A 9,200-nucleotide genomic window follows, 5' to 3' on the forward strand; every position below is an offset into this window, starting at 1 on the left:
CTGTTTTTCTTTTCATTGTTTAATTTAATATGCACCATGTCATTTAATAGTGTACTACCATACTATTAATTACGTGCTGGGTTTTATTTTATTTATTGATAATGCAGCTGATACTCTTAAGTCATTCAACTACAGGAAACCCTTTTTAAAGTTTAAGCTGAAATTTCTGATATTTAAAAGCAAAAGTAAAGTACCTGTGATGCAGATTGCTTTTGTAATTGTGGATTCCACTACAGAAAATTTCGTACTAGCATTGAGTGAATTTTGTTTTTGTGAATTTTTGTTTCTGTTAAGCAGACTCAATTAATGATTAATTATGAAAGCATCTGTCACTTTGTTATTATGTAAATTATCAAATTATAAACAAAAATAGAATGAAATTATAAAGCAAAAGTTCCTAATTTCTTCATAATTTTCATAAAGCAACAGAATACCTATTTAATTTTAGATTAAACATTTTTTAATATAAAGTTTCTAATTTCTGTATATTTTTTATACATTTTCTTTTAAGTGAAATAATGCATTAATGACATTATATGACGGTGCTTACAAGCTCTGTTTTGGTATACTGAAAAATTAGATTCCTTTTAAAAATTAAAAAAAAGTATTTCCTTCTTCATGTATACAATATAGATAATACCAAAATGCTGGTAAATTATTCAGTCGAAAGTTCTAACACGTACTCTATAATCTAAGCAGTAATTATGGTAGTACCTGAGTCATTTTTATTTGATGCTGTCCAGTCAGTAAATATTTTTGGTGTTCTACAACTTTTATGTTTACTCATTATTTGAGATAAATTTTACATTAATTTTTTTCTTCAGTTCATTACTGATTTTGTTAGTGCTCCAAATTTCTAATCTAATTTTCGTTTTCTTTAAATATATTATAAATGACTTCGAAAATTATGAAAGACTATCACTGGTCAAGTTTTCCTAGTTTCCATACGCAAATGCATCTTTGTGTTTTGAAGAACTACATGATGGTGACCAGTTAACTCTGTGCCTATGGCTCCTTGGTGTCTAATGCTTGTTTTACCTAAGCTTTCCCAAATTCGCTGGTGATACCTGACTGTCATGTACAATTTTTTCAACCATGCATCTTTTATCCTCTCTGTAGGGGGTGCCAGAAGGGTACAGTCCTCCAGTGACTTAGCAACTCCTTAGGAGTGAGGTTGCTTGCCCCATATTCATTTATCTTGACCCTAGTAGAGGCTGCTACAGTACTTGTTTACAGCTGGGTGGGCGATTGGGAATAATCTATGGGCTTAACAAACGAGCTGAACCACTCAGGCGTAGTGTCCTCTTTCTTGGATTAACCTTATTTATGGTAGGGTTGTGGCATACTCTGTGTGCAGCATTGCCACATGAAGATCTTAATAGACACATTGTTGCCATACACAGTATAATAAGTATATTGGCTCAGATTTATGAATATATATAAAATTATAATATTACTATTATTAAAATTAACCTTGTTAAAATACTAAATTTCTTTATTAACATTTTATGTATGTATTTTCTTGAATATAAATTCATACATAATAATCCTTTGAAGGCAGTCTTAGATATGAAAATACATTTTGATTAAATTATATATATATATATATATATATATATATATATATATATATATATATATATATATAAAAAAATGTATGTATACAGTGCTCCCCACTTTTTCAAAGGGGACAGGTTCCAGAACCAATTGTGAAAATGCAAAATCCCCTCTAAAAACACTTTTAACTGCCAAATACCATGTACCCCTTAAACTAAAATGCTTATAACTGTCTATTTTAAAAGTTCACTGCTTAATTTATTAGTTCAAACAAAAATATACCTTAAATTATTATACGAAAACAATTTAATATCAATTCAAAAAAAAATACACCCCAAACCATCATCCCAAAACACCCTAAGTCATCTTAGATTAGTACCCTTCTACAACTGTTACTCTTAAGTATATACGCCCCCTAAAACGCTTAAAACAATGATTTACTAATTTCAAAATATTAATATTAATGTAAACACAGCGAAATATCTAGAAAATGTTTAATACAAATTAAATAAATGGGTGATGGGGTTAATACCATTAGGTTGGAAGAATGGTGTGATCATTAAAGCTCCAAAGAAAGGATTATTATTATTATTAAAATAGTTTAACCAGACCACTGAGCTGACTAATCAGCTCTCATAGGGCTGGCCCGAAGGATTAGTCCAAAGAAAGGAGATCTGAGTAGGTGTGGTAATTGGAGGGGAATCACTTTGTCACCTGTAGCCTTGAAAATTTTCTACAGAATAATGTTGAATAGGTTGGAGCCAGTGGTTGATGGTTTTAGAAAGGGGTGGAGTTGCAGTGATCAGATCTTCATAGTTAGGCATTTAATGCAACAAGCAAATGAAATGAAAACTCTGTTAAGTCTTTGTTTTGTTGATTTTAAAAAGGCCTTTGATAGTATTTCGAGAAGGACTATGGGAAAAATCATGAGGCATTATGGAATATCGGAAAAGTTTGTGACGGTTATCATGAACATGCATGACGGCACATCTAGTAAAGTGATGGTTGATGGATGTTTGAGTGATCATTTGAAGTCAAGTCTGGTGTGATTCAGGATGACATTCTGTCTCCTCTGTTGTTTGTATTGGTCGTAGATTACGTTATGAGAAGGGTTAAAAGAGAAACGGATGCAGGTATACTCTGGGGAGAAAATGTGAAACTTCTTGATTTGGATTATGCTGATGATATGGTTTTGATCTGTGAGGGACCAGAAAAGATGAAGTGTGTGTTGGATTGTCTAGTGAGTGAAGGTCGAAAGGTTGGTTTGGTTATTAATAATGGAAAAACTGAAATCATGAGTATGAATATTGAAAATGCACAGGACTGTCTAATTGAATGCTTGGTTGTAAAGCAAGTGGATAAGTTTAAATATTTAGGTATTTATTTAGATAAGGATGGTTCTCTGAGCACAGAATTTATGGAAAGATTAAAAAAAGGCTCATCAGGCAATGGAAATGCTTAAAAATATTTGGAATAACAGCAATTTTTCTCTGCATACAAAACTTTATAAAGTACTGGTTAGGAGTATTTTGATTTACAGGAATGAGTCATGGTACAGTACAGTGACTTCAGACAATAAATTCTTAGCATTTGAAAATAAGGCGCTCAAAAGAATATTAGGAATTAACTGGAGGGATAGGATATCAAATAACAGAATTAGAGAAGTAATGGGGGTGCAGCCGGTTGATGAGTATGTTAGGTTTTCACGCTGCAAGTGGCTAGGCCATGTGTATAGAAGACAGGGAATAGTACAAGATACACCAGGGTGGGTTGCCCTTGGTAGAAGAGGTAGAAGTAGGCCAAAGGAGACAGGGTTAAAGACAATGAGGCGGGAAGCAGGAGACGAGCGTTAGGGAGATCTTGAGGAGTTAGCCCAGGACAGAATGTGGTGGCAGAGATCATCAAGGCCCTATGCATCCCAGCGGGTGCCACAGGAAATGATTGATTGAAATAAATGTTTAATACAAATTAAATAAATCTGTCTTGCTAAACATTTGACAACTAATCAAGTAACCCTTGTATACATAAGCATAGCCGTTTTCTCTCGTACCATTGAAGTTCCGTTTTCCCTTTACATTGGTAAAACGATTAAAATTATCACTAATTCGCTTTTTTTTTCGTAGAGCAACATTAGTTATTCACTAATTACTGTATTTTTTCATATTGGTTCATGACTAAATAGAGATTTTTATGATAAAAATAATTTACAGTTTACGTATACTGTACTACTGTGTCTGTTAAGCTCATTCCAGGTTGGACTCCAGACTGAGCAAAACAGTTGTACAATTCTCTCTCTCTCTCTATCTCTCTCTCTTTAAGGGTAAATGTAAGATGTATTTGAAATGATATTACTGTAAAGTGTTTTTGGATGTCAGAGCATACTGTACAGTATCTGAAATATTTGCTTATTATTTTCATTTCATTTTCGGGTCTGCTTTTACTGGAAATAAAATTAAAATAATTAGAGAATATTTTAGACATTGTAGCCTACAATATGCTCTATCATCCAAAAACACTTACAGTAATATCATTTCAAATGCATCTTACATTACCCTTCAAAAGAGAGAGAGAGAGTGAGTGAAAGTCATACACCTGTTATGCTCAGTCTTAGGCCCAACCTGGAATGAGCTTAACAGATACAGTAGAACAGTATAAGAATACTGTAAATGATTTTTATCATAAAAATCTGTATTTAGTCACTAACACACACGAAAAAATACAGTAATTAGTGAACAAATAGTGTTGCTCTACGAAAAAAAGCGAATTAGTTTTAATTTAATAGGTACAGTCCATAGAAAAAATTTGGAAATTGGTGAAAGTTCCCGCAGAAAAGTGAAAGACGTTCCACAAAAATCCGCAACAAAATGAAGCGTGAAAAAGCAGGGTAGCACTGTAATATATATATATATATATATATATATATATATATATATATATATATATATATATATATATATATATATATATATATATATATATATATATATATATATATATATATATATATATATATATATATATATATATATATTATATATACATATATATATATTATATATATATACATATATATATATTATATATATATATATATATATATATATATATATATATATTATATATATATACATATATATATATATATATATATATATATATATATATATATATATATATATATATATATATATATATATATATATATATATATATATATATATATATATATATATATATATATACATACATATACATAGATAGATAATGACTTCGAATCCATCATACTTTTTGATCTATTAGATTCCCGACTTTTGTATAGGTACTTAAATCCTCTTTACCACTCACTAGTCTTTCCTGGCATGTTATTAGGTTTATAATTGAATAAACTTATTTAGATGAAGATAACTGATTTACTGATTGTAGACTATCTGGTATCACAGCTATCATAAAGTCCAGAATTTTCCTGTATGAAATGTATGTTTGTATTGTTAACAGATGTGGCCAGATACTCCTTATTAATCTCGCTAAAGATGAAAGCCTGAAAAACTAGTTCAACTGCATACGTGAATGACTAGGAATAGACTAATTACCTTCTCTGTATGCGTTTTCCTCTCATGCTGCATTAGATAAGCAAGACTATCTACAATATCCTGTCAAAAGTAGCATTTAGAGATTTTGGAAACTTGCATTAATTATCGTTTTTCGTCACACCAAAAAACTTCTTCCCTTTGTTCTTTCTTATTTATTATACATTACATGCAATGTAATGTAATATAATGTAATGTTTATACCTAAAGGTTACAAGTGTATGGTATTGCTCTCACACTTATATAATTATATATATTTTGACAAAGAGTTGGGTCCTCATCTGCTCTTCTGAATACACTGGCCAAGCTAGGTTGAAAATCGGTTGAAAATCTGTTGAAGGTAATGATTTCACTGCTGTGGTCTACACATTTGTTAATAATTTCTACACTTTCAAGGGTACAGACTTCTCTTAAAAGGTTGTTGAGTACAATACAAAATAGTTCTGGTATGAGCCTTGAAGCCCTCTTTTTGTAGTAATTTGCATAAACTTATCTAAATTCCATTAAAACTGCACTGGTTTAGTTTGTAACTGATTTATTGCTTAATGCTATTTTACCAAATTCTCATTTTAGTGTGTATTCCCAGTGGGAATGTTGTTTTATATCTTCCAGTTTTGTAAAGCATTACAAATAATCCATGAGAAGTTTTGTAAAGCATTACAAATAATCCATGAGGGTACTGTTTAAATGATAAGCTTTATAAAAATTATGGTTTCCAAACTGTAATTTCTTAAACCATGGTTGAATGGGAATGGGTTTTGTGTGCAGGAGTTTAGGGCAGCACCATTTGGAAAACTGTGTTTACAGTATCCAAAAATCTCAGTGACGAACCTACTATCTTCAGGAGAAACAAAACTATGCAGGAAAAGCAAGGATGTAAGGGTGTTTATTTGGGTAAACACGATCATTATCCTTATTTTCATATCAACCTCCTATCTTCTTTTCTCTACTAACTTGTTCTAATGTTTCCACTTTACCTGAAAATAGTATGGACTATATATGTATGTGTTATGTATACAGTATTACATGCACAGTATATTAGTCTCTGTCTAGCATATTACCATTTGGATAGTAAAAGACATTAGCTTCTAATTCCTTGGATATTGTTTTTAGAGCACAATCTTCATTTTCACTTGGAACTAGCAAAGCCCTGGTCGTTTTATTCAAAATTAAAAATGCCAAGGAAAATATATCACAATGATAACGAACTAACTATCTTATCTACTTTTTAATATTAGTTAACTTCATTTATTTTTAAGCTTATTTTGATGTTTTGGATGTGAGCAGAAATCAGCTTGCGTTGTTCCCTACAAATTTTTATGGTAAAGTTTACTGAAAGTACACAGGACAATGAGTACACAAACTTTCACAACTGGCTAAGTCCAGAGTTGTTATACTGTATATTAATAAGAGATAAGGATATAGTACTTTTAAAAGTCTACCTCCATGAACTTTCTCCATCCCTTTCTAGCCATCCTTGTATAATTTGTTTTATCTATTAAACAAGAAGAATTATATATCTTGCTCCAAAGTAATCTAGCAATCACTGAAGGATGATCTGAAGACAACTAGAAATTAGTATCAGATTCGAGGCTGGCACACGACTGAGTAATCTGGCGGGTAAACAAACTTTTAAAGAAATCTACCTTTAAACTGAATACTTAGGAAGTAATGAAGATATTCAAGTTGAAAACTTCTCACTGTGTTTTTCCTATCAGTGCCAGCCACCAGACTTTTCTTCCCGACTCAGATACGTCTTAATATGAAAGAATGATTTCAAAGACTCGACAGATAACAACACTTTGTTAAGGGTACCTTCATCACAGAACCTTCTGTGAAAAATCCTAAGTACTATACATGTACAGAGACCTGTCAAGGAACAAGGACTATAGACATAAACCTGCATGTTAATATATATGTGGAATTTATCACTCTTAATCTTACTTATCTTCAAAACCAATTTGCAAAAACTACGTACTGGTGGACATTAACTGAATTTTACAGGATGTCACGGAAGGAAAGACGGTAGTTGTGCTTCCTAACAAACAAAACTGAGATGGTTTATTAACCAAGGAACATTCTTTGAGATAGTTTAAAAGGTCAGTTTGTGGAGATCTTGAAACTTCTTAATCTAAAATTGTTCTTGAAACTCACTGTTGATCGAGATCATGCAAGGTGTTAATGGAGCCAATACGGCCTTTGAAAATAGGCAATGGGATGTAAATGCCTTGAAGATTTTTCTTTATAATTAAAAAGCATCTGCTGTTTGACATCTACTGTCATAGCCAACAGATTTTATTGACCCCAGGATCTACTGCAAAGTTGCAGTAGATGCAAGAGATGAGAATTTTATATTTGCAGCTATAACAAAATTATAAACAGAGAAAAATTATAGTGCTATTAGATTCAAGAGAACTTCAGTCTGCATACCTGTTATAGAGAGATTACAGTCTTACCAAAGTAGGAAAAACGACCAAGTTTTAGCAGGCATCTTCTCTACTTTTCAATATTTGCAACTTTTGCAAAATTATAAAACTCCTAATGCAAATGTTAAAACCTGTTTAGTTTTACAGCTCGTTGCATTCTCATATATTTACACTTGAGATCGTTTGTTTTTTAAGCATTTTTTAGGGTAGTAATATGTACATTACTCCAAAATTTAACCATTCTACTTAATTTACTTTGAGTTCATGAATTATCAAAGTATCATTTTGACACAGATGTCATATACTGTATGTGACTCCTTTGCCCATTTTTATACCTTTATTGGTAAAAGTGTTTCTGTTAAACTTTCAGGAGACTGGAACTCAAGGAGTAAATATCATGCAAACTGTAAATATGAATGATAATGGTTCATACTACACCTTACATTCTAAATTTCAAAACTAAATATGTAGGGTGGACAGAACATCAAGTGAATGCAAATTAAACTTTAAAACAGGCATAAACGCATCTAAGACTTCTTTTGGGTAGGAAAAGGATATTTGATTCTAGTGTAGTAATCTTTAATTGCCTGTTGAGGCTGTTGTACTGATGTTGGCAAACATTATAAGAAAGAAAATTATATAACATTTGTATATATTTTCTTGGAATCCTTATGCGACTTCAGTGTATCAGCTTGAAGTAAAACAAATCTGCTTCATTTTTCCTAACAAAACTCTCTTCCACTGTGTTAAGTTCTAAGCATTTTTTAAGCAAATCAGACTTATCATGCTCTTCTCTTCACTTCCACAAACTAGTGAAATGCTGACTCCTGTACAATTATTTCATAATGTCTATGGTGTATGAAAGCATGCATGTGTGGTGTGTACATACATATGTATATTTTTTGTATTCTTTATAGCTGGATAGACACGATAGACATAATAGAATCTACTATGTCAACAATATATTACCTACAGTATATTCAGATAAGTAACCCATAATATCAATGTTACATCCACTTTTTTGAGAACCTTCGAGTGTTGTGTGCACTGTTGTCTTGTATGCTATAATGGAAAAGATCCTTGTATGCACTGTAGTCTTTTAACTTGTAAGACACAATTCCATTCATTTCTACACACCGGATTGTACATACAGCACAGTGTAATCCTCCATGTATGAGTTTATTGAATATTCATGTCCTAACTGATGAAGAAAAATATTCTGCTATGCTTTTCATATGTCCAGGGTTGTCTTTAGTCCTGTAACAGCATTTTGTTTTCATGGTGCAAGATAACATTTAATTAGTTCACCCAGGACTCCTGTGGATGAACCTAAATTTATTTGTGACAGCAAGGGTAATAGTTTGGTCATTTGGTAATGAAAGTATTTAGCATAGTTTAACTTTTAGAGAACCTTGTAAATAACCTGGAAACGGCACTGACAATCTGCTCGAAGTACATCAAAGGCTGCCGTTTTAGATATGTCATTAGGTCTTGTTATGTAAAGATTATACAGTGTATGGCTTCAAATACTGTATTTTCTCTTTCTCGGCTAAGTCCATGTTGTGTTCCAGGAATGACTGTACATCTGAAATCACTATCAATAGTATGTAAAACCAATGCATATTAAATA

The sequence above is a fragment of the Macrobrachium rosenbergii genome, chromosome 23 (assembly GCF_040412425.1).
Source record: "Macrobrachium rosenbergii isolate ZJJX-2024 chromosome 23, ASM4041242v1, whole genome shotgun sequence".
Classification (NCBI taxonomy): domain Eukaryota; kingdom Metazoa; phylum Arthropoda; class Malacostraca; order Decapoda; family Palaemonidae; genus Macrobrachium; species Macrobrachium rosenbergii.